The sequence below is a fragment of the Rhinolophus ferrumequinum genome, chromosome 24 (assembly GCF_004115265.2).
Source record: "Rhinolophus ferrumequinum isolate MPI-CBG mRhiFer1 chromosome 24, mRhiFer1_v1.p, whole genome shotgun sequence".
Lineage (NCBI taxonomy): Eukaryota > Metazoa > Chordata > Mammalia > Chiroptera > Rhinolophidae > Rhinolophus > Rhinolophus ferrumequinum.
Genome location: NC_046307.1, coordinates 5,570,826 through 5,597,886, shown reverse-complemented (window position 1 = coordinate 5,597,886; position 27,061 = coordinate 5,570,826). Strand labels below are relative to the sequence as shown.

Genomic DNA, 27,061 nt, shown 5'->3' with positions numbered 1-27,061 from the left:
TAAAGTTTCTCTTGCCATTTCTGAGTAGAATTTCTTGTCTTTTTTTTTTTTTTTTTAACAGGACTTTATTGGGGAACAGTGTGCATTTCCAGGACTTTTTCCAAGTCAAGTCGTCCTTTCAATCTTAGTTGTGGAGGGCGCAGCTCAGCTCCAGGTCCAGTTGCTGTTGCTAGTTGCTGGGGGCATAGCCCACCATCCCTTGCAGGAGTCGAACTGGTAACCTTGTGGTTGAGAGCACGCGCTCCAACCAACTGAGCCATTCAGGTCAGTGGCAGCTCAGCTCAAGGTGCCATCTTCAATCTTAGTTGCAGGGGGCGGAGCCCACTATCCCTTGTGGGAGTCGTGGAGTCCAACCGGCAACCTTGTGGTTGAAAGCCCAGTGGCCCATGTGGGAATCCAACCGGCAACCTTCGGCATTAGGAGCATGGAACTCCAACCGCCTGAGCCATCGGGCTGGCCCCTCTTGTCATTTTTTAAGTGGGTCATTTATTAATAGTGGGAAGATGACTTATTTACAACTCCTCTTGTTCCATGTGGGAGCACTACAGTTAGTGTAATAATCCTACCTCCTCACTCACTCCTCCCAGAGTAAGGCTGACTTATGTCTGGTAGGTTTCAGAGAAGGAAATACATATCTTCCGCTCAGCCCTTTTCTCACTGTCTTCCTGATCTGCCCACCTGCATGAAGCACACATTCTCTGCTCTTCACCACTGTAAGTTTTTCGGCACATCACACCACCCCTCACCTCTCCCATCTCCACCAAGAAAAGCCAAGACTGTTTAGATGGGCCTATAACGGGGCAAGTCCATCCAACTCAGGGTTGAAATATAATCAAGCTCACTTGGCTACCACACTAATTAATCTCTTACTGGGTTCCAACATGGGGCAAGAAACAGGAGTGTTATTTGTTAATCTCCTCAAACCACAATAATTAGGAAGCTGGTAGTTCTTCACTTTTTTTTATTTTTTATGTAAGGCTATATATGTCTACATGTAAAATTGTAACAAGAGAACAGTGCTGCAGCATATGTGCACAGCCTCCAAGAAAATGCTAGGTGAGTTTCAGGTATGTGTGTATAGTACTTGTGTTAGTCATAGAGTAATCTTTTTTTTTTTTTGTCTTAGCATTTATTGTAGGTTTTGGGTTCTTTTCAATCTACATTTATAAGGACTACACACCATCAGACAGTGTTCTTGATTTCATTTGAAACAAAAATTCCCTTCTCTTTTTAAAGCTTCCAAATCAGTTTAATTGAAGAGCAGCTTGAGATTGCAAGCAAGCTAATTTAAAAATGTTATAATTAACAAATACTCATCTATGTGAATCTGGATCTTTTTAGATATTGTGAATCAAAATAAAAGAGACATATGTCTTCAATAATACAAAAATACATATACAGGGCCAGACCGGTGGCTCAGGCAGTTGAAGCTCCATGCTCCTAACTCCAAAGGCTGCTGGTTCGATTCCCACATGGGCCAGCGGGCTCTCAACCACAAGGTTGCCAGTTCAATTCCTCGAGTCCCGCAAAGGATGGTGGGCAGCGCCCCCTGCAACTAAGATTGAACATGGCACCTTGAGCTGAGCTGCTGCTGAGCTCCCAGATGGCTCAGTTGGTTGGAGCGTGTCCTCTCAACCACAAGGTTGCCGGTTTGACTCCCACAAGGGATGGTGGGCTGCGCCCCCTGCAACTAACAATAGCAACTGGACCTGGAGCTGAGCTGCGCCCTCCACAACTAAGACTGAAAGGACAACAACTTGACTTGGAAAAAAGACCTGGAAGTACACACTGTTCCCCAATAAAGTCTTGTTCCCCTTTCCCAATAAAATCTTTTAAAAAATACATATACATAAGGTTATTGACTTAAAAATATTGCAAATAACCTAAATGTCCATTAAATGGGACATCCAAATAATGGAGTATTATTCAAAAGTAACAACAAAACAAAACCACACACATGCGCACGCACAAAGGACAACTTAGAAACTATGAACTGGTTACCTGTTGGGAGTGGGTAGACTCAAAGTGGAAAGAATGATAGGAGGAGTAGCCATTGAAATGGAATAGAAATGTGGGGAGAGGAGACATTCTACGTTTAAATGTTTTTGTACATTTCTTGTTTTGGAACTGAGTTAATGTTTCAGGTACTAAAAAATAAAATCAACAAGGATGGGGGTGGGGAGGGACTCTAAATGGAATGCACACAGAAACAAATAAACCAAGCTGTATTGCAAATAAGTAGCATAACCAACTGAAGAGGGGGATAAAAACCAAATGCATACAAATGCCCACATACACACACGTCAGTATCCTAGATCTATGTACTGAGAGAGCCTAGAAGCAATAACACCCCTATAGCCAAGAGAACACCTACCCCACCCCCAACATCTTGGTGTTTGAAAACCATTCTCTACTATACCGAAGTAGGGATCCTCAGAAAAACGGCTGAATCCAGAGAAAGTAGAAGATGAGCCTGGATATTCTGACTGTGCAAGAAAGTAAAGTACTCAAAAAAGAATGATGACATGTCAAAGATACATAAGAGCCAATTTGAAGTGGTTTCTCATGTCAAATATGGGACAATATGAATATCAAAATAAATAATGATAGTCAGGATTATAACTCATTAAATAATTCTTGAATCTATACTGATAGAAAGCAAGAAAGCAAGAAAGAAAGAAACAAAGAAAGAGAAAGAGACAGCTCTTCCATAGGTAGATTGTCAATTAATAAATGTGAAAGGAATAATGAAATTAGAAAAACACCATTTGGCAACCATCAGAGTAATAATTAAGGCAAGTGTCATCAATGAACGCTAAAACTGGTCCTTCAAGGTTGATGACTGACAGATTTACATGCTCTCAAAGAAGTTCCTCACAAGATACTTATTAACACAAAAGGGAAAATAGTGACTTTATAGTAGAGAAAACTGACAGGCACCACCTTAATCAAGTAATCCCAGGTATTACCACTAGTAATGAGACACAACAACATCATGTACAACCTATTATGATGCCTGTGGTATCACTGCCAAAAATGTATAAACTTGAATCTAATCAGGGAGAAATAGAGACAAGCCCACACCGAGGGACATTCTACAAAATAACTGGTCTGTACTCTTTAAATTTATCAATGGCATGAAAGACAAAAGTTGAGGAATTCTTCCAGACTAATGGAAACTAAAGAGATAGGACAACTGATTAGAATGTAAGACCTAGAATTTTCTTTTGTTATAAAGGAAATTATTGAGACGGTTAGTGACATTTGGATGAGGTCTATAGATTAGATTGCATTGTATCAATGTAATTCTTTACTTTGATAACTGTACTATAATTATGTACAACAATGTCCTTGTTTTTAAGAAATGTGCACTGAAGTATTTAGAGTACAATTGCAAAATGACATGTCTGCAACTTGATTTCAAATTGTTCAGAAAAATATCTATAAAGCAAATGTAGAGAGAATGATAGAACTAACATAGTAAAGTGTTAACATCTGGGAAATCTGACTAAAAGGTATATGGGAATTCTTTGTACTATTCTACCAACTTTTCTGTAAGTCTGAAATTATACCATAATAAAAAGTTAAAAGAATATTAATAGGAGCAGCTGGGTGGCTCAGTTGGTCAGAGCGCGAGCTCTGGGCAACGGTGCTGCCAGTTCGATTCCCACGTGGGCCAGTGAGCTGCGCCCTCCGCAACTAAAATGAAGTCAATGAGCTGCCACTCAGCTCCCGGGTGGCCAGATGGCTCAGTTCGTTGGAGCGTGGGCTCTCAACCACAGGGTTGCCGGTTGGACTCCTCGACTCCCACAAGGGATGGTCTGCTGCGCCCCCTGCAACTAACAATAGCAACTGGACCTGGAGCTGAGCTGCGCCCTCCACAACTAATATTGAAAGGACAGCAACTTGACTTGGAAAAGTCCTGGAAGTACACACTATTCCCCAATAAAGTCTTATTCCCCTTCCCCAATAAAAAAAAATAAATAAAAGTTTAAAAAAAAAAGAAGAATATGAGTAAACCACATGATGATTCTGATGAAAAGACTTCAGTTGCCACCTATAATGTTCAATTTCAAAATTTTGTCTTTATCTAGACTGCCTCATTGTTCTAATTGATTTTATAAATAACTTATAATTTTGCACTTATAGAGTAACTACATATTAATAAATACACACTTTTATCTCTTTCTAACATTAGGAATCTGTATAATATCATGTTTGAAAAAAAGAATTCTGCTAAGCAAAGTAAATACTGATCTAGTTCAACTTTTCCAATTCATAGTTTGAGAAATTGAATCACAGGGAGGAAATGTGACTAGTGACTTGCCTGATGTCACACAGCTATAAACCAAGTTGGGACTGTCAAACACACAGTTAATCCATGAGAAAATATTAACAATAAATAGGCACTAGAAAAAATGTGCAGCATCACTAATAATTAAAGAAATACAAAATAAAGTCCCACAGCATATTTGTTAAATTAGCAAAAACAAATAAAACACAAAACTCAATGCTAACAGGATTGTGAGAAAATAAGTATATTTCTGCATTGGAAATGCACTATAAACACGTATAATCTTTCCAGAGAGCAATTTAGCAATAGCTGTCAAGAGTCATAAAAATGATCACGCGCTCAACCTGAGTAATACCACATTGGGGAATATGTCTCAAGGAGATGATTCAAAAAAGAAAAACAGATTTGAACAAAGATGGTTATATCCAAACAGCATGTTATACTAGCTGAAAACTAGAAACAGTCCAAATGCTTACCCATGGGAGAAAGGCTAACTTGAAATAGGCCATGGTAGACCAATATAATAACAGATTAATACACTGTCACAGGGAATTTCAACAAGAGGACCTTGTAGAAATGTGGCAAGAACCATATCAAGTAAGGATAAGCTGAAGACAATCGAATCCCAAGAGACCCTTACACAGTGCAACAGGTAAAAGACAATTTGTACATAGGTGCCAAAGAAACAATGGGTTTGTAATTAGTAGATGATTTGAACTTGGAATCTTTTTTTTAAATATGACTTTTATTATTTAATGAAATCCACATACAGGAGCAATGGAAAGGATGACCACAGCCAGAAGCCAATGACTACAACCCCTCAATCTTGACACAACAATGTGACAATTTCTCTTGTTTTTTTAAAACAATTTCATTGAAATGTAATTAACATGCCATAAAATTCATCTATTCAGAGGATCAACTTAGAGTATGACAGAGTGAAGAACTCCACTGACCCACACTCCCAGTTAAAATTATTTTAAAACAACCACTTCAAGCCTCTGGAACCTAGTTTTTAGGGCAAACAGTACATGAAGAAATATCTACTCAGAAAAAGAAAAAACCGGGCCGGCCTGGTGGCTCAGGCGGTTAGAGCTCTGTGCTCCTAACTCCGAAGGCTGCCGGTTCGATTCCCACATGGGCCAGTGGGCTCTCAACCACAAGGTTGCCAGTTCAATTCCTCGAGTCCCACAAGGGATGGTGGGCTCCACTCCCTGCAACTAAGATTGAACATAGCACCTTGAGCTGAGCCCCGAATGGCTCAGTTGGTTGGAGCGCGGGCTCTCAATCACAAGGTTGCCAGTTTGACTCCCGCAAGGGATGGTGGGCTGCGCCCCCTGCAACTAGCAATGGCAACTGGACCTGGAGGTGAGCTGCGCCCTCCACAAATAAGACTGAAAAGACAACAACTTGAAGCTGAGCTGCGCCCTCCACAACTAAGACTGAAAGGACAACAACTTGACTTGGAAAAAAGTCCTGGAAGGTACACACTGTTCCCCAATAAAGTCCTATTCCCCTTCCCCAATAAAATCTTTAAAAAGAAAAAAAAGTTAGATAAATTGAAAAATATTTTAAGAAAAAGAAAAAAGAAAAAAACCTACAAAATTCAGTAAGAAAAGTGAGAATCAGCATATGAACAAAGACCAGTCCCTCCCTTCTCCCTCCCAGCTCAGGGAGGTAGAGATTCCTCTCCAGACTGCTGCAGCCAAGAACACAGGGTTCGCTTCCCCAGCTCCCAGTCCAGGGGTTTTCCTCCAAAAGGAAAAAAGGAGCAGGACATCAGCATTTCTCATTCTGCCCCAGCTACGTCTTGCTGATGCTAAGTCCCAGGCAAACATCATTGAGAAGTTGGGGCTCCCTTCTTCCTCCCAGCCCCTGTTCATGGAGTGGAGGCTTTAACTTGGGTGCAGCACACTGAGAATACTAGGGCCCTGGTTACCCTTGCCTCAGCTTGAGAGAGGCAGTAATTCCACATCAGGATAAACAAACCAAGATGTCCTCAGGCTGCCATTCTTCTCCAACACCAAGTCCTCATACCCGAGAGAGGGGATGGGAATCTTGCCATTGTTCCCATCTTCAGCAGCTCCTGCATCTGGCTTAGAGATTTTATAGGGTAGAAAGCAGGCAGGGTTGGGGGGGGGGGGGGCGGAGTGAGAGGGAAGGTAGCTCCTAATCTCTTCCAAAGTAACTGACTTCATTTCCAACAAAGCCTGGAGAAGTTCGAGTCCAAGGGTACTAACAAGAACAGCAGTGGTTGTAGGAGAAGAATGTAGATACAGGATAAATTGTAGGCCAGCTAGTGTGCAGGAAAAAGCCAGGGAATAAGACAGCTGGGAGCAAAAACAAACCAAAAAAAGGGGAAAAAATAAAGAGAAGAAACAACAACAACAAAAAGACAGCTGGGAGGAGCCCAGCTCTTCTGGAATCAGAACAAATGTCAAACACTAACCTCAGAAACTATTCTTTCAAAGGAGGCAGAATTTCATTGAATTATTTTGTAGAGAAATTTATGCCCCAGGGCATTGTTAAAAATAATAGATCAATGAGCTGGCAATTAGAGGAGTTTAACAGCTAGGTATGCTCAAGAAAAGAGAGTCCTACCAAAATCACAGTCATCCTAGGGTGACTGGATGTATCCAAAGCTCCACTTCCCTGAGGAGCAACATCAGAGGCTTAACACTGATGGGGCATGGGGCAAACTTTAATAAAATAATCCAACCAATCACTAAACAAACAAGCAAATAACAATAAGTCCTGGAGAGCTGGGGAGACCAGTACTCAGAATTGCTTATTAGTCAGGGTTCTCCGGAGAAACTGAACCAATACTGTATAGGTAGACAGACAAGTAAATGTATAGATTAATAGATAGATTAGATTAAATAGATTTGTTATAAGGAACTGACTCACACAATTACGAAGGTGGACAAGTCCCAAGATCTGAAGGGTGAGTTAGCAAGCTGGAAACCCAGAAGAGGTGATGGTTAAATTCCAGTTCAATCCCAAAGGCGTGAGAGCCAGGAGAGCTAATGGTGTGATTATCATCCAAAAGCAGGCAGGCTTGAGATCCAGACGAGCCAATATTAGTTTGAGTATCAAGGCAGGAAAGAAGCCAATGACCCAGGTTAAAGGCAGTCAGGTAGGAACAATTCTGTCTTACTCAGGGAGGGTCAGCCTTTTTGTCCTACTCAGGCCTTCAACTGACTGGATTAGGTCAAAACACATTAGAGAGAGTAATCTACTTTACTCAGCTTACCAATATAAACGTTAATCTCAAATAAAAACACCCTCACAGAAACACCCAGAATAACATTTGACCAAATATCTGGACACCCAATGGCCCAGTCAAGTTGACACATAAAATTAACTATAACAGTTGCTATTATAAATTATCTAAAAGAGCCAGTTTCCAACAAAAATTCCAAGGCATGCAAAAAAAAGTATGATCCATGCAATGGTAAAAAGTAGGCAACAGAAACTTAAATTAATCAGATGTTAAATATATCCAAAAAAGACTTTAATGTAGCCATTACATACACATTCACAGAACCAAATTAAAGAGTAAAGGAAGGTATGATGACAGTGTCCCATCAAATAGAGAGTATCACTAAAGAGATAAAAAGTACTTAGGAAGAATCAACTGGAAATTCTGGAGTTGAAAAACACACTAATTGAAAAATTTTAAATTCACTAGAGGGGCACAATAGTAAATACAAATGTGAGAAGAAAGACTAAGCAAACTTGAAGATAGATCAACTGAAATTATGTAAACTGAAAAACAGAATAAAAGAATGAAGAAAACTAAACAGAACCTCAGAAAAGTGTGGGACACCATTCATCACATCGACAAACATAATTAAAGTACCAGAAGGGGAGAAAAGTGTGAGAAAAGAAAGGAACAAGTATTTGAAGAAATTAATGGCAGAAACTTTCCCAAATTTATTGAAAAATCATAACTATATATCCAAGAAGTACAATCATCTCCAAGTAGGATAAACTCAAAGAGGTCCACAGAAGATGCAAGCCAACAATGCCAAGGCCATGAGTGCACCAGCTGAGGCCATCAGGGCCCTCGCAAGCCCAAGAAGGTCAAGCCCAAGACTCCAAAAGGAGGCAGCTGTAAGTTCAGTCAACTTGCCTACATCATCCACCCCAAGCTTGGGAAACATGCTCATTCCTCCATCGTCAAGGGTCTCAGGCTCCAGCCAAAGGCCAAGGCCCTGGCCGCAACTGCAGAGACAGCTCCACCTCCAGCTCAGGTCCCTGCTCCCAAAGGTACCCAGACCGCCACAAAGTCCCCATAGTAGAGGCCTCTGTCTGCCAATGTGAGGATGGAGGGACTGGTGGGACTCCTGGGCTGCTGTCTGCTTGGGGCTGGTGTCCTCCTGTGCTATTTATACAAATAAACCTGAGGCAGGATCTGTCAATCCAAAAAAAAAATGAAAGTCAAAGACAAGAAGAAAATCTTGAAAGCAGCAAAAGAAAATGACACTTTACATACAAAGGAACCCCAATAAGATTAACAGACGACTTCACAACAGAAACAATGGAGGCCAGAAGGCACTGAGATAACATCTTCAAAGTGCACAAAGAAAAAAATCTATCAACCAAAACCCTTATATCCAGTAAAGCTATCTTTCAAAAAAAAAAAAAAAAGGTGAAATAGAGACTTTCCTAGATTAAAAGAAAAAAAGAAAAAAAAAACTGAGACAACTGTTGACCCACCTTACAGGAAATATTAAAGGAAGTTGGGGGAGGGGTGAGGGAGAGGTAGAAAAGGGTAAAGAGGGTGAAATATATGGTTACAGAGGGAGATTTGACTTTGGATGGTGAAAACACAATGCAATATATAGATGATGTATTATAGAATTGTACTTTTCTCAGCAATTTTATTATTTGTAGTAATTTCAGATTTGACATTTTAAACTTTGCCTTTATATTATAGATTAAAGCAAACAAATAACTGTATTAATGGTATCAGGAATCAAGATTTTCAATGAAAGAAAAATACAGATAAAATTAAAAATCAAGAACATTAAATGAAAACACTCTAATGTTAAAACTGTGTGGAAAATACTAATATGAACTAATTATCTTTAATGCATACCTTTAAATTCTATCCACCAAAATGGACTAGAATCAATGTCTCCCCATTAACCAATTGTTTTCTATCATTCAGATTGTGGTGTCTAATATAATTCCCCACTAAAAATGAACAAACAACACAGGACTCCTTAGAGAAATGGCTGAATCAAGGTCTGGTGCATGGAAAATACAGATGATCCTGGACTATCTTATTTGTGCCAGAAAACAAGGATGCTTTCAAAGATTTATAGGGTGATATCAAAAGGACTAAAAGAAAAAAAACTATTAGAATGATACGTCAGTCAGTGGCCAGAGTTATGAAGATTTGAGGCTCAAAACAAATAATAATTCCTTTTTCCTTCTCCCTCTTCCACTCCCTTCACTTCCTTTCCCCTCCCTTCCTGAACAATTCCGTTCTAAAGCAGTCAGATAGTGCTAATAAAATAGGCATTTGCACCTAGGATGGGAAGCTCTGCAGTAGCCCAGAGCTTAGTGCTGGAGCCTGAAGGGGTGGAGAACATCTCTGCAGAGCAGCAGCTTAGCACAGAGGATCAGAGCCTGAGCAGGGTGGCTGTCCACACAGGGGCCAGACCAGCTCAAGAAGTTAGAGCCTGATTGGGTGAGGAAGTTTCCTATGGAGAGGTATTCCATTTTGGAGTGTCAGAGTCTGAGCAGGATAAGATGAGATGATCCAGAGCAGGGTTGTTTGTGCCCTAGCTCTGCCCACTGAGAGGGCCAGGGAGCAGCAAACATCTCAGTGACAATGGGCATAGCTAGTGCCCAGTCTTTGGCTTCTAAAGACCATTCTCCACAAAAATGATCCAGGATGCATTGAAGAAATGGCTGATTCCAGGGCTGGGGCAGGTGAAGTGTGAGATGAGCCTGGAGTATCTTGTTATCTCAGAAAGCCAGGAAGTGTGGAAAGAATGATGAGGAACGAGTCAAAAGGACAAAGGAGCCAGCTCAAAGGCCAAATCTGGAACGAGTTGAGCACCAAAATAAATAATGATAGTAACTGATCATAACCCACTAAATAAAATAGGAAACCATGAGCCCATTTGAATATAAATTAATAAATAGAAACTGTGATGAAGTACAGTATATTGACAGGGCTTCAAAGCAATTCCCCACAATATACTTATTGATTACAAATTAGAAGGGTAATTTTGCATTTGATAAGTCTGGCATCTAAATCAGGTGACTAAGGTGAGAGTGAACATCATCAATAACGAGACATAAAGTTGTACACTACCTGACAGGGTACGCTGAGAAGAACACAGCATCACTTCTCTATTTCTGCCAAAGACGGGTAACCTGAGGAAATACCGAACAAACTCTAACTGAAGTAAATTCTACAAATTAACTGGCCTATAATCTTCAAAACTGTCAGGGTCATGAAAGATAAGGAAAGTTTAAGGAATTCTTTCAGATGGAAGGAAACTAGGCACATAACTAAAAGCAATTCTAACTAAAAGGGTTCTAAGCTGGATCCTTTTGCTACAAAGGACATTGTGAGGCTATTTTGCAAACTTCAAATAGTTTATTTCCTGATTTTGATAGTTGTATTTTAGTAATTTGGGAGAATATTCCTGTTTCTCTGAAATACACAGTAAGGTTTTGAGGATGGTGGACATCAGGCCAGCAACTCTTCTCAATAGTACAAGAAAGGTTCTTTGTAGCATGCTTGCAACTTTTCTGTATATTTAGGATTGTTTTAGAAGGAAAAGGAGGAGAGGAAGGAGGATTAAATCAAGGATTAAATATTGTTAATAAAGATTAAAACACTTTGAATCAAGGAAAAAATCAATTATTGCATAATGACATTCAAAAAAGAAAACAGAAAAAACTCATTTGTACCTATTTAAAATGAATGTTGGAAGAAGCTCTTGCTTTAAAAATTAGTAATTAAAAATAAAGAGTCAAGCAAGAATCCACAGCATCAAGGCAACCTGCCTATACCCTATCCGCCTTCCAGAGAAAAAAATCTTATCCCTCTTGGAAGTAAGATAATATAAATCCTAACATCTACTTTTTTCCTACAATGTCCAGTATCCAATCAAAACCTGTGAATTGTGGGGCTGGCCCGGTGTCTCAGGCGGTTAGAGCTCCATGCTCCTAACTCCTGTTCGATTCCCACATGGGCCAGTGGGCTCTCAACCACAAGGTTGCCAGTTCAACTCCTCAAGTCCCGCAAGGGATGGTGGGCTCTGCCCCCTGCAACTAGCAACGGCAACTGGACCTGGAGCTGAGCTACGTCCTCCACAACTAAGATTGAAAGGACAACAACTTGACTTGGAAAAAAGGCCTGGAAGTACATACTGTTCCCCAATAAAGTCCTGTTCTCCTTCCCCAATAAAATCTTTAAAAAAAAAAAAAAACCTATGAATCGTGCCAAAAACAAGAACAAATGACTGAAGACCAAATGTACAAAACAAACAATAGAAATATATCAATAAGTGAGTCAGATATTGGCAGTTATCAGAAAGGGACTTTATTATTAAGATGTTCAAGAAAATAGGAAAAAAAAAGAGAAATTGCATCATATATCTGGAATCTAAAAATAAGGAAAATAGCAAGTGGAAATTCTAAAACTAAAAAAATGTTATATGCAAAACTAGAAATACCACAGGTGGATTTAATAATAGATTAACAGTAGGACAGAGGATTAGTGAACTAGAAGAAATGACAATAGAAAATATGCGAACAGAAGCACAGGGGAAAAAAATAATATGAAATATACATTGTGTAAGAGACGTATAGGACATGGTAAAACGTTTAAACATATGTAATAAGTAGCAGAAGTCCTAGGAGGAGAAAAGAGATTTCTTCAAATATTTTCTTCAAGAATTCAAATATTCTTCAAGAATTTTCCAAAACTACAAAAGACATCAAAACCACAGATTCAAGGAGATCTCTGAACCCAAATCAGGATAAATATAATAAAATAAATAAATATAATAAAATATAAGGACATATAACACCCAACTGCTAAAAGCCAATGATAAACACAAAATCTTAAAAACAGTCATATGAAAAGGATATATTATGATCAAAGGAGCAAGAATAAGATTGATGAAAAAGATAACAAATAAAAAATAAAAATAGGGCGGCCAGATGGCTCAGTTGGTTGGAGTGCAAGCTCTGAACAACAGGGTTGCCTGTTCGATTCCCACATGGGCCAGTGAGCTGCATCCTCCACAACTGGATTGAAGGACAACGACTTGGAGCTGATGGGTCCCGGAAAAAGACACTGTTCGCCAATTTCCCCAATACATTTTTTAAAAAGGGGGCAGGGAATGCCAACGAATAAAATAAAAAAATAAAAATAAAAAAGACTGATGACTAACATTGATGACTAACATTTCAACAGAAAGAGTGGAATGGAACAGAATGAAAAAATAGCGTAATGAAAAAATAGCACAGAATGAAAAAATAGCACTTTAAATTGGTGGAAAAAAAGTACGTCTATCAACTTAGGGCAACTTAGGGCTCTATACTTGGCAAAAACATACTTCAAAATTGAAATGGAAAATAACAAATGTTGGCAAAGATGTGAAGAAATTGGAAACCTCATGCATGTGAAGAAATTGGAAACCTCATGCATTGCTGGTGGGAATGTAAAAAGGTTAGCAATTGTGGAAAACAGTATGGTGGCTCCTCAGAAAGTTAAACATAGAGTTACCATAGGATGCAGCAATTCTAATTTTAGAGATATACCCGAAAGAATTGAAAGCAGGAATTCAAACAGGTATTTGAACACCAATGTTTGTAGTAGCATTTATTCACAATAGCCAGAAGGTAGAAGCAGCCCAAGTGTCCATTGATGGATAAACAAAATGTGCTATATACATACAATGGAATATTATTCAGCCTTAAGAAGGAAGGAAATTCTGATACATAAAACAACATGAATGAACCTTGAAAACATCATGTTAATTGAAATAAGCCAAACACAGAAGGACAAATATGGTATGATTCTACATATACGAAGTATCTGAAATAGTCAAATTCATAAAGACAGAAGGACTACCGAGTTGTTCAATGGGTACAGAGTTTCTAAACTTTTATTTATTTTAAGTGTGTTTTTCCAGGACCCATCAGCTCTAAGTCAAGTAGTTGTTTTAATCTAGTTGTGGAGGGTGCAGCTCACACTGGCGCATGTGGGGATCGAACTGGCAAGCCTGGTGTTATGAGCATCGTGCTCTAACCAACTGAGCTAACCGGCCGCCTCCTGGGTACGAAGTTTCATTTTGGGATGATGAGAAAGTTCTGGAGAAGGATAGTGGTGATGGTTGCAGAACAAAGTGAATGCATTTAATGCCATTGAACCGTACACTTAAAATGGTTTAAAAAAAGTAAATTTTATGGTATGCATATTTTATCAGAATAAAAAAATTAATGAAGGCAAAATAGGATATTTTCTGACAATCAAAAGCTGAGCGAGTTCATCATGAGGAGACCTACACCACAAAAAAATACTAAATGAAATTCTTTAGTCTGAAGGAAGATGAGCCAGATGGTAACATGGTACTGCAAAAAGAATGAAGACCAAAAAGGAAGACTAAGTAGGTAAATATAAATGAATACTGACAGTTTAAAACCACAACAACAATAATGTCTTGTGAGATTTAAAATATATATTGAAATAAAATATATGACAACAATAGTACAGAAAGCAGAAAGTGTTAAACTTTTTTAAGGTTCTACCATTGTTCAGGAAGTGGGGAAAAACTGATTTAGACTGTGATGAGTTAAGGATGCATATTACAACCTCTAGAGTAACCACTAAAAGAACAATAAAATAATAAGCAAATACCCAAGTAATTAAATAATAATAAAAACACAAATAAGGGCGGCTGGATGGCTCAGTTGGTTAGAGCGCGAGCTCTGGGCACCGGGGCTGCCGGTTCGATTCCCACATGGGCCAGCCAGCTGCGCCCTCCGAACTAGAATGAAGTCAATGAGCTGCCACTCAGCTCCCGGTGGCCAGATGGCTCAGTTGGTTGGAGCACGTCCTCTCAACCACACTGGTTCAGCTCCCCACAAGAGATGGTGGGCTGCACCTCCTGCAACTAACAACGGCAACTGGACCTGGCTCCTCCACAACTAAGATTGAGGGTGCAGCTCAGTTGTGGAAGGCGCCCACCACAACTAAGATTGAGGGAAAAGTCCTGGAAGTACACACTGTTCCCCAATAAAGTCCTGTTACCCTTCCCCAATAAAACTCTTTTTTTTTTTAATTAAATTCTTAAAAAAAAAAAAAAAACACAGTAAAAGATAAAAATGGAATAATAAAAACTCGGCAATGGAGAGGCCATGTGGTGGCCTGCAGTGGGCGCCCGGTTCTTCTGCATGGTGGGTCGGTCACCAGCAGAGGCTTGGAACCCTTCCTGATGCAGGAGGTGTGGGCACTGCTGGAAGACACCAAGGTTGAATATATTTTAGGAAAAGTTTTATTCACCACCTGTTCTGACTTGTATATGCTGAAAAAGTTAAAATCTGCAGGAAGATTATTTTTGCTGATTAAAAAGCAGTTTCCATTTAATGTTTCTTCTGTAAGTAAAGGAAAATATTTAATGAAATGCAAAGACTTATAAATGATGATCCTGAGAGTTGGTTGAATGTCATTTCACTTTGGAAAAATCTTCTTGAACTTGATGCAAAAAAGGAAAAACTTCCTCAAAGAGATGCTAACCCACTAAAAATAAAAATGGGAAAAAATGACACCATCATTGGTAAGAAATTAAAAACAGAACAAATGCAAGAGACACAAAAGACTAAGGAATGCCAACTGGAAAAACAAATAAGAGAAGGAACCTTGGAGCAAGGAGATTTTCTCACAAAAAGAGAACAATTTCAAAAAGAAGAATTTCAGAATGATGTAGCAAAAGCAATTGATAAAACGAGAATGACTTGAATGTCCGAGTTTCTTATCGCTGCAGTAGAGCTATTGCAAAGACCTTTACTGCACAGGAGATAGGAAGAATAATTGGAATTGCTCTTATGAAATAGTTTGGATGGAAATGAGATTTGGGGCATCCCAATTTAGAGATCTTTATACATCTAAATGACATTTGCTCTATGGTGGGAATCCCTGTGTTCAGGGTTCCCTTAGCCAGCAGAGCTTACGTCAAAACTACAGTACTGAGATCTACAATTGCATGGGCAATGGCCTCTGTCGCAGAAATTGAGGCTGGTACGTTTGTTTAAGATCTAATGTGTGGATTCAAAACAATACTTTTGGAAGCTGCTAAAGAATGGGCAGCTGTGTATTATGTGGGTGATGATATCAGTGACTCACAGTTACTAGGTGCATGCGCAATCTGAAAGCTGCAGGCCTTAAGGATAAAATTGAGTTACTTAAAGTCTCTCTAATATAGGGATCAAATATATGATGATGGAAGGAGAACGGACTCTGGGTGGTGAACACACACTCTGACATATAGATGATGTATTACAGAATTGTACACCTGAAATCTATGTAACTTTACTAACAATTGTCACCACCATAAATTTTCATTTAAAAAAAAAAAAGTCTCTGTAATAGAATTGCCATTGCCATCAGAAAGTGTCGATATTATTATTTCTGACATTCCGTTCAGGAAAAAGTTTAAGTTAGGAAAAGACATCAGAAGCATTTTACAAAAAATTGAAAGAGTGCTTCACGTCGGTGCAACCATTGTATCATTGCTTAGCAAAGATCACCTCAGGCACCTTGAATATTGTGAAGGGAGCAGCATCCCTTTGAATTCCAAAGGCAGCACACAGATGAACTTGGAATTGGAAAGTGCTTGATTCCTGAAGAAAAAACTGGCATATCAAAGACAGTGTCATCTTCGTTGGAATACAGTAACAAGGAAGGCTTAGATAAAATGCCACCATTTGGCTCTTTGGTGCCAATGGAATGCTACAAAATAAGCCTTGGAAAAGCAGATGCATCCATATATAAATATAAGAAGTAGCATTCTTCTGGACTATAGCAGGCTAAATACTGTAAGCCAGGTTCAAGTCCTTAAATGTCAGCTCTACAGCAATAGAAGTGGTTATCTCTAGGATTTAGATAATCCCACAGAATTCCAAGTAGACAAATTCCCCTGAAGACGGGAAGCGTGGCTGCTGGACACAGGTTTTTAGTAAGATTCTACTTTAGACTCTAAAGGGCTTAATGTTTCTGACAAAGAACGATTAATAAATATTTAAACTAAAGTACTCTTAACCTTCGTATTCTGTCAGAACATGAAAAGTTCTGTTCTGCCTCAGTGTTTCTGAGCAGAAGCTTCAACATCAAAACAAAAGTTTTCAGAAGTTTAGAAAGTATATCGCAATTATCAAGTACAAAGAGAGAGAAGAGACTTCAATTAAAAAATAAATAAATAAGGCAACAGAAGAAGAATCTTCCTATGACAAGGAACATCCACAAGCACAAACATTTGGTGCTGACACAACGAGATGCCATTAAAACGAGTTCTGAAGATGCTGCATTAAAATTTAACAAGCATAGTACAATGACAAGAAAATTATACTTGCTTTGTTATGAATCCTTTTGCAAATAGAAATGACTCTCAGGTAATTGTTATATACAAACTTTCTGAAATAAATGGCAATCATACAAAAAATGGAATAATAAAAAATAATTGTTCAATCCAAAAGAAGGCCAAAAAAACAAAAACAAAAACCGACAGAATAAAGAAACAAAGAACAGATGGAACAAAGAGAAAACAAATAGCAGAATGGTAGAAATAAACACACTATGTCAGTAATTAAGTTAAATGGAAATGGACTAAACACTAAACAAAAGATTGTCAGGCTGGATTTTTTCCCCTCCTTCTACTTCCCCCCCTCCTCCCCCTCCCGCCCCCCACTCCGGTTCACGCCGTTGTTTCTCAGTCTAGTTGTGTTGTAGGACACAGATCCCTGGCTCATGCTGATATTAGAAGCCTGGTGCTCACCCCTACTCACCTACCCCCGCCCCCACCTGCCGCAGCAGTCAGTCGCCAGTCGTCAGCCGCTGGCAGCAGCTCATGGCAGCTCTTGCTGGCCGCTCACGCCAGCGCATGGTAGCCCACAACAGCTCACGATGGCTGCCGGCCACTCACGCTGGCCACGGGCCGCTCATGGCAGCACACGGTAGCCCACGGCAGCACACAGCAGCTCACGCCAACCTCCAACTGCTCACGGCAGCCCACCTAAGCACAGCACTCCAACCAGCTGAGCCACCAGGCCGGCCCACACTGGATTTTTAAAATCTAATTATGGTATATGCTATTTACAAAGGACACACTTTAAATATAAGTTTATTGAGATGAAAGGAACACAAAAGGGAAAAATGGAAAAATACATACCACGAAAATACAAACAAAAGAGAGATGGCATAGCTAAATATCAGAGAAAGTAGACTTTAGGATAGTAAATATTAGTAGGGCTAGAAGGGACATTTCACACTAATAGAAGTGTCGTCCCCGGGCCCAGTGGCTCAGATGGTTGGAGCGCGTGCTCCTAATGCTGAGGCCACCATTTCAATTCCCACATGGCCCGTGAGCTGCGCCCTCTACAGCTAAGACTGTGAACAACAGCTCTCCCTGGAGCTGGGCTGCTGTGAGCAGCTGGAGGTGGGCGTGAGTTGGGGAGGGCTACCATGTGCTGCCGTGAGTGGCCCACGGCCAACGTGAGTGGCCAGCAGCCAGCGAGTGCTGCCCTGAGCTGCGGTGAGCTGCTGTGAGCGGCCTACCGCTGACTGGCGACCGACTGCCTCAGCTGGGAGGAGCGCAAGGCTCATAACACCAGCATGGGCCAGGGAGCTGTGTCCTACACAACTAGACTGAGAAACAACAGCTTGAACTGGAGTGGGGGGCGGGGGAGCGGAAGAAAAGGGGGAGGAAAGTGTCCAGAAAAAGCAGAGAACCGTATGATTTCACTGATATGTGGTATATAAACCAAATACAACAAAAGAACAAGACAAACAAATGAGAAAAACTCATAGACACAGACAATAGTTTAGTGGTTACCAGAAGGTAAGGGGGTTGCAGGGTGGGAGATGAGGGTAAGGGGGATCAAATATATGGTGATGGAAGGAGAACTGACTCTGGGTGGTGAACACACAATGGGATTTGTAGATGATGTAATACAGAATTGTACACCTGAAATCTATGTAATTTCACTAACAATTGTCACCCCAATAAGTTAAAAAAAAAAAGTGTCTGTCTATCTGAAAATCTGACTTTCCTACTATATATTTAGAAATGAGATGCATGAAGCAAAAAATAACAGAACCAAAAAGAGAAGTAGACAAATCCAAAACCATAGTTGGAGATTTGAACAATACACACACACACACACACACACACACAAACACACACACACACAGAGAGTAATTGATAGAACTAGACAAAAATCAGTAAGGATATAAAAGATCTGAATACACTATTAACCACATTGACATAATTGAATATTTATACAACACTATACCGAACAAACTGCAAAATAGACATACTTTTCAAGTACAAATGGAGCACTCACCAAATAGACCATATGTTGGGCCATAAAACAAATCTCAAGAGATTTCAAAAGACTGAAGTCTTATGGAGTTATGTTCTCGATCAGAATGAATTAAATTAGAAATTAACAACAATAAGAAATTTGGAAAAGCCCCACATATTTGGAAATTAAGCAACTTACTTACACAAAGTTCAAACAAATACAAAGAGAAAACTAATCTATAAGGATAGGGTTCAGGATAATGATTTCTTTTTGGTGAAAAGAGGCACAAGTGAGCATTCTGGGACTCCAGAAATGTTCTATACCTTAATATAGATGGTGGTTATACAGATGTTACTTATATATATAAGTCATTCAAGATTTCTATTTATACACTTAATACCTCAATAAAAAAGTAAATTAGAAAAAAAAGCCATTAAATTCCCTAGTACCCTAATATATGGTGATGGAAAGAGAACTGACTCTGGGTGGTGAACATACAATGTAAGGTATAGGTAATGTAATACAGAATTGTACACCCGAAATCTATGTAACTTTAATAAGAATTGTCACCCCAATAAACTTTACTTTTAAAAAAATTCCCTAGTACCTAACAAAATGTCTAGTTCATGGAAGATGCTTAATAAATGTTTGATGAATTATAAAAAGTGAGAGATAAAGGATGGAATGAAAAGGTCTAACATACTCGTACATCTTATACCATTTATACCCTCTAGATTGGCAAAAAATTAAATCTGACAGTACCAAGTGCAGGAGAGAATGAAAATCAATGGGAACTCTTATATTAATACTTTGCTGATGAGTATATAAATTATACAATCAACCACTTTGGAAAACAATTTGGCATTAGCTTGTAAAGTATAACATCCATATACCCTACCCGACAATTCAATTCCTAGGTGTATACCCTAGAGAAACTCCTGCCCAAGTGTACCAGGAGATAAGTATAAGAACGTTAATAGTGCCCTGTTTTTATTCAATTTTTTTTGGCTTATAAATAACAGAAATTTATTTCTTACAGTCTGGAGACTGGAAGTTGAGATCAGGGAGCCAGCACGGTGCTTGGGGACCTCTTCCATGTCGCAAACTTCTCGTCTTATCCTCATATGGCAGGAGCTTTAGTAGTAGCCCTGTTTTTAACAGAAAAAAACTGAAAATATTCCAAATGTCCATCAACAGTAGAACACATTAACAAATTATGGTGTAGTCACACAATAGAATATTATCCCACAGTGGAAATGAATGAACTGTAGTGACTTGCAACAACATAGATATTAGAAACTTAATGTTGAGGGAAAAGGAAAGTCACACAAAAAATACAAACAATATGATACCATGTTTATGAAGTTCAAATGCAAGCAAAATTAAACAATATGTTATTTAAGTATATATATATATATATATATATATATATATATATATATATATATATATATTTAAACTTGGAACAGTGTGTTTCTCCAGGGCCCGTTTTCAACCTTTTGTTGCCCACCACCATCCCATGGGGGAATTGAACTGGCAGCCTTGTGTTGAGAGCTCACAATCTAACCAACTGAGCCATCAGGCCATCCCCCTGGAAGCTCAGCGGCAACTCGTTGTCTTCAATCTAGTTGTGGAGGGTGCAGCTCACTGGCCCATGTGGGAATCAAACCAGCAACCCTGTTATTCAGAGCTCAAGCTCTAATCAACTGAGCCATCCAGCCGTCCCATATATAATTTTTAAAGCAGGGAAATTATAAGCACAAAATTCAGAATTATGGTTAGGAAGGGGTGGAGTGACAGGTAACATTCTAGTTCAGATTGGATGATGAGTTCATGGGTGTTCATTAATTATTATTCTTAATAATTTATATGTAATGTTTTGTATGTATTAAATATGATCATTTAAAGTATTTTTTAAATAAGGAAAAAAGCAATAGAAATAAGGAGAATTTCAACTACTAGGTGTGTCAGGCATCCCTAAGACCACACCCAGTTTCAGTGATTCTCTAGAAAGATTCACATGACTTGCATACAGTTGCATTCACAACTACGACATATGACAGCCAAAGGATACAAAGCAAAATCACTCAAAGGAAAGGGTACATGGGACAAAGGCCAAAGGAAACCAGGCACAAGCTTTCAAGAGTCCCTTCCCAGAGGAGTCACACAGAACACTTAATTCCTCCAGCACAGAACTGTGACAACACTTATCAAGTGTTGTCGACCAGGGAAGCTTGCCTGAGCCTCAGAATCCAGGGTTTGTATCAGGGGCCAGACACACAGGCACTCTGCCCAGCATGTACTAAAATTTCAACTCCCAAAAGGAAACCATATTGTTTGTACCAACAGTTTTGGCTCAGTGAACCACTCTTATATGTTAGGGAATTTAGGAACCCTCCTGAAACCCAAGTTCCCAGATGCCAGCCAAAGCCAACCTTGAAAGCAGGCCTTTCAAAGCAGGCCTTTCAAAGAATAGCTGCTATGTTAACTCTCCTCTGCATAGTAAGTAATACTATGGCTGAAACTTGGGGTGAAACTTGAAGAAGTATGCCAAATGGAAAAGACAAGATGGTGGAACGGCATTAAAGGCATTGGGAACTGTATGTGCCAAGACAAAGAAGGGTGAAAAGATGCCCCATCAGGGAACAAACCACAGTGCTGAAGTCCACTCAGTCTGGTTGGGGCACAGATGCTTGGGAGAGTATCAGAAGACCATGGAGAGGGAAGGAGTCAGACTATAAACGGCCACTTACACCACAGCAGGACATTTTACCTTTGTCCTAAAAGTAATGGGGAACCATTGAAGTACTGTAGGTTCCGGAGTACAGCACAGAACCTAGCTACAATAGACTGGCTGTTTATGTCCTCCCCAAATTTGTATATTGAAATCCTAATCCCCAGTGGGATAGTATTAGGGGATCTATGGTATTTTGTTATAGCAGCCTGAACGGACTAAGACACTGGCACATAATGTACAAGGCCTTAAATAAAGCCTGCTGATTAGATGTGACTCAAACCACTATGCCAGTTCAAGATCTATGCCAATCTTGGCAATCCTTCAGTAGAGATGACAGAGCTGCGTTGGATCATCTTAGGCCATTGTAGATTTCTTTGGGTACATTAAACTAGACGAAATGCACAGACTATTAATTGAAACTGGTCCTAGAAAATATGGAGAAAAGTGTGGTTTAGCTGATACAGTCTTCATCAAGATGAAACTGGAACCTAACATTAATTTGTTATATTTTCAGAAAAAATATAGCTTTCAGAATAAACTGGTATGTGCCAGGCAATGTGTTATGTAGTTTACGGGAATTATTTTCATTAATCTTCACAATCACCATTTAAAGTGGGTACCATTTTCTCATTTTACAGATGAAGAAGCAAACTTACAAATGTTAAATAATTTACATAAAATCATAGATCATGAGTGCAGAACGAAGCAGCTGATGTCAAGATGAGTGCCTCCCAGATTCAACTGACGGCCTGTTTGTTTTCAGAGATTATCGGAGTTAATCCCCATCCTGCTCTCCTCAGATATCATCAGGGTCCAATACATCATAGCCACCCATTGCACCTCACGTAGCTCTGAACATCCACCCCTCCAGCCTTGCCAAGGGTGTCCCGACACAGCCTGGAATCACAGTCCCTGCACCACCACTGGGGTGATGAGAAGCAGTAGCCTTATCTGTTCATTCCAATTTTCCACACAGATATGCTTATTTCCTAAGTGGGCTGTGCCACCGAAAACGTTGAGAAGCTCTACATGAATCTAATCTAACCCTCCTCTTACCCCTCCTTCTCAGAATCCTCTGGAAATCCCAATCTGTGATCAACAAACTCCCCTATACCCTCAGTCGTCCTTGGAAAGGCGCTGAATTAAAACCTGGCGTCCCCTGAGGATATTGTTTCCTGCAGGCCAGAAGACCTTACAAAATAACCCAGCCCAAGAAAGACTGCAGCAAAGATGTATCCCCAGAGTGTGGCTGTTCCACAGTCTTCCTCAGGAGCACCCCAGCTATTTGAGGTCAATCTCAGGTTCTAAACCAAACAATACTTATTCACATCCTGTTAGTAAAATCTAATCTATGACCACCTCTAATAGCTAGAGATGTGATCACAGAGCTGAGAAGTAGAAAGACTCATATGGGGTAACCCAGATACTATCATGATCCCCACAACTGGGGCTTTGTTGTCCTACTCCATCCATACTAACCTTAACCATGTTTTATTTTCTGTATTTTATGATACTTTGATATATTGGGGCCTTGTGGACCAAGGTAGAACTGCCCCTCTCAGGGTTAGCTAATTCCTAACAAAAGCAAATAATCTGCCTTCAAGCACACCTTTTATTTGTAAACCAACCAATCCAAAGTCCACACCCCCAACCACCTCTTTAACTCTCACACCCCAAGTCAGTATTCCCCCTGCCCTAAATCACCCCAGACAACTAGGGACCCACTCCTACAGCCCAGAGCCTGATGAAATTATTCAGACTAGCCAATCCTAAACTGCTTACCTTGCCTCATACATTCCTTCCTTCAGAAACCACAATAAAGTCTCTGGGCCTTGCTCTCCCTTTTCTCCTTCTGCCTCCAGAACAACCCTGGTACTTCCTCATATAGTCCTGCATGGTGTGGTGTGCTCCCCTTCTATTTTGAACCATAACTAAACTTTCAATGGCATTGAACTTGTGTGTCATCACTCAGTCACCTCTATAAATTAAATCCTGGGTGCAATCAAAACAGTTATCACTTATATTATAGCAGTTAAAACATACTCTCAGATATTAAGTATACAGTAGATACTTTCTTGTCTGGAGTTTAATGTTCCTGAGAGCAGGAACTATATTTTACTAAATTCTGTAGTGTGGGTTACCATGCACATGTGCACGCATGCACACAGAGTGAGTGTTTACCCAACTGAAGTATCTGTTGAACTGTGGCCAATTCCTGTCTCTTGGAAAAGCCATTTCCTTGGGATTGTTCTTCTCCCATAGCAACAACACATAGAACATGTTGGGAAATGGTTCTTGTTTTCCACAAAGAAGAAATAAAAAACCAGCCCCATAAACATAAGGCGTCATCACCTGCACTGCTAGGTCCCAGCAAGGAGTCCAGGCCTAGGCATTATTGGAAGGACTTACACAAATGCACAGCAGAAAACTGGTGATAGTGAGGGCTGTTCAGAAACTCAGAGCTGTAGCTCGGGACTCTGCTCAGTGGCACAGGGGACATACTGTGACAGCATTCATTGGAAAGTAAATAGAAAGTAAATAGTAAATTTTTAGCATTTAATTGGATTGAGAATAGGGGGAGGGAGACTGTTTTACAATATACACCGCATCTTAAGTACTCCACTCCCAGGATGTGCTGCTCCATTGTGTTAAAAAATATCCTCGTGAGTTCTGGGACTTTAACAAAAATGCCCTGTATCCTTTGTGATTTCTAGCTGAATAACTCATGCTATGCAAATATAAGTAGAAATCTTCTTTAAGATAAATAAGTAATGTATAATCATTGGCTTTTAGGCTGGTCATCCAGTATTGGCAAAAGGATTTTTGCCATGGATTTACAGTCTGAGGACCAGTGTTCAAACATAAACTCCGTCACTAACCAGATATGTGACCCTGATAAAACTTTCACTTCTCCCAGTCTTTTTCTTTATTGTTAAATACGTAGGTATCTCTCATTGGAGAACCACCTTGAGGATTTAATGTTATAATGTCTGTTAAAGGTGCTTCATAACCTATAAAGCACTGCACAAACATTAGTCATCTACGGCACTGGAAGTTTCAGAGCCGGGCATGAGGCCTGACACGGAGTTTGTGCTCAATATTTGTAGTATAAATGAGTAAATCCCAGTAATGAGCTGTGTGATCTCAGGCAAGAAATAGCTCTGTCTCTATCTCTCTTTGGCCTCCTCTGATACCACTTTTCCCCTTGTTCACTGAGCTCCAGCCATACTATCCTTTTTCCTGTTCTTCCAACACAGTAAGTTCATTCCTGCCACAGGGCCTTTGCGCCTGCTGTTTCCTCTGCCTGGAATGCTCTTCCCAAGCTCGTTGGCCATCCCATGTTCATCAATCAGGTCTTAAGTCAAATGTCATTTCTTCAGAGCTTTTCTCTGACTACTCTAATATTCCTTCCACAATATTCACCCAAGATGTTTTACTGTTTTAATTTCTCCTTATCATTTTTTACTATCTGTTGACTTACTACACTCTCCTCAACCAGAATAAAAAATGTTCTCTTAGAGCTTCCCTATCTGTCTAGCTCACCACTGTATTCCAGTGCCCAAAATAACATCTAGCTAATAGTACACCCTAAATAAACATTTGAATAAATGAGGTTGAAATAAGGTAATTATATCAAAAGTTTCATTCATTCAACAAATATTTTGTATGTACCCATGAGGGTCCAGGCTCTGTTTCAAAGTGCTGGGGATTCAGCTGAGAACGAAGTAGAGAAAAATCTCTCCTTTTCTGAGGCTTGCCTTTTTTTTTTTTTTAAATTGGGAAATATTGGGGAACAGTGTGTTTTTCCAGGACCCATCAGCTCCATGTCAAGTCGTTGTTTTCAATCTAGTTGTGGAGGGCACAGCTCATTAGCCCATGTGGGAATCGAACTGGCAACCTGGGTGTTATGAGCACTGCATTCTAACCACTGAGCCAACCAAGAGCTTGCCTTTTCAGTGGGGAGACAAACAATAAACAAGATAAAAAGTAAAATATAAACTATGATCTGATAATGGTAAGTGTTAAGGAGGAATAAAAATAAAGCAGGAATGGATATGAAGTGTATGTGAAGGGGTAAAACTTAGGTAAGTTAGCCAGAGAAGGAAATCAGAGACAACCATGAAGACACATGGGGGAAATTATATCCTGGAGGCCAGGGTAACTGGGACAGGAATGAAGGGATTGGAGGCTAACACAATGGGAAATGAGGGAAGTTAAGTCAATTGTGTAGGGTCCTGTTGGCTAAACTAAGGACTTTGGCTTTTTTGAAGAGTGAAATAAGGTGTTGGAGAATTTGAGCACCGTAGTGTCATGATATGGCTTGTTCCGAGATGATCGCTGGGTCTGCTGTGCTGGGAATACTTGAAGAGTAAGGAGAGGAACCAGTGAGGACTCCACTACAACAACCTTGGCAAGAGATGGTGGCTCCGAGAGACTGCGAGAGGGCCAAGTGTGGGATTGGAAGACAGAATTTCAGTTTGACAGTTCTGCTGGAGAGGAGTTTAGAGGGAGTTCAGGTCTGGGGGTTAACACTTGGAACTCAAACAGTATCTATTAGAATCATGGAGATGGAGTCCTGGCTCTACCACTTGCTAGTAACGAACTCTTGAGTAAACCATTTCTAGCTTTTTTTTTAAAGATTTTATTGGGGAAGGGGAACAGGACTTTATTGGGGAACAGTGTGTACTACCAGGACTTTTTCCAAGTCAAGTTGTTGTCCCTTCAATCTTAGTTGTGGAGGGTGCCATTCACAATCTATTTATTGTCCTTTCAGTCTTAGTTGTGGAGGGCGCAGCTCAGCTCCAGGTCCAGTTGCCGTTCCTAGTTGCAGGGGGCGCAGCCCACCATCCCTTGCGGGAGACGAGGAATCAAACTGGCAACCTTGTGGTTGAGAGGCCGCGCTCCAACCAACTGAGCCATCCTGGAGCCTCAGCAGCAGCTCAGCTCAAGGTGCCATGTTCAATTTTAGTTGCAGGGGGCACAGCCCACCATCCCTTGCAGGACTTGAGAATCGAGCTGGCAACCTTGTGGTTGAGAGGATGTACTCCAACCAACTGAGCCAGCCAGGAAGCAGCTCAGCTCAAGGTGCTGTGTTCAATCTTAGTTGCAGGTGATGGAGCCCACCATCCCTTGCAGGACTCGAGGAGCCAAACCAGCAACCCTGTGGTTGAGAGCCCACTGGCCCATGTGGGAATCGAACCAGCAGCCTTCGGAGTTAGGAGCATGGAGCTCTAACCGCCTGAGCCACCAGGCCGGCCCCCATTTCTAGCTTTCGGGTCTCAGTTTCCCTGCCAGTGAAATGGGGAAAATATTCCCACATAACAGGGCCTCACGAGAACGAAATGAGACGTGTCAAAGACTGACCGTGAGCAAGGTGAGAACCCTGAGCCAAGGACTGATGGATACCGTCCCAAACGGAGGGGGCTGCTATGGAACCGGCGACCAACTTCCGACTCCACAACAGATGCTTC

At 40.3% G+C, this 27,061-nt stretch overlaps 1 pseudogene; it reads left to right on the top strand.

Moving 5' to 3' along the window:
- The first annotated feature begins 14,716 nt into the window (after positions 1 to 14,716).
- LOC117017023 (THUMP domain-containing protein 2-like) lies at positions 14,717 to 16,356 on the top strand (annotated as a pseudogene).
- The last annotated feature ends 10,705 nt before the right edge of the window (positions 16,357 to 27,061 follow it).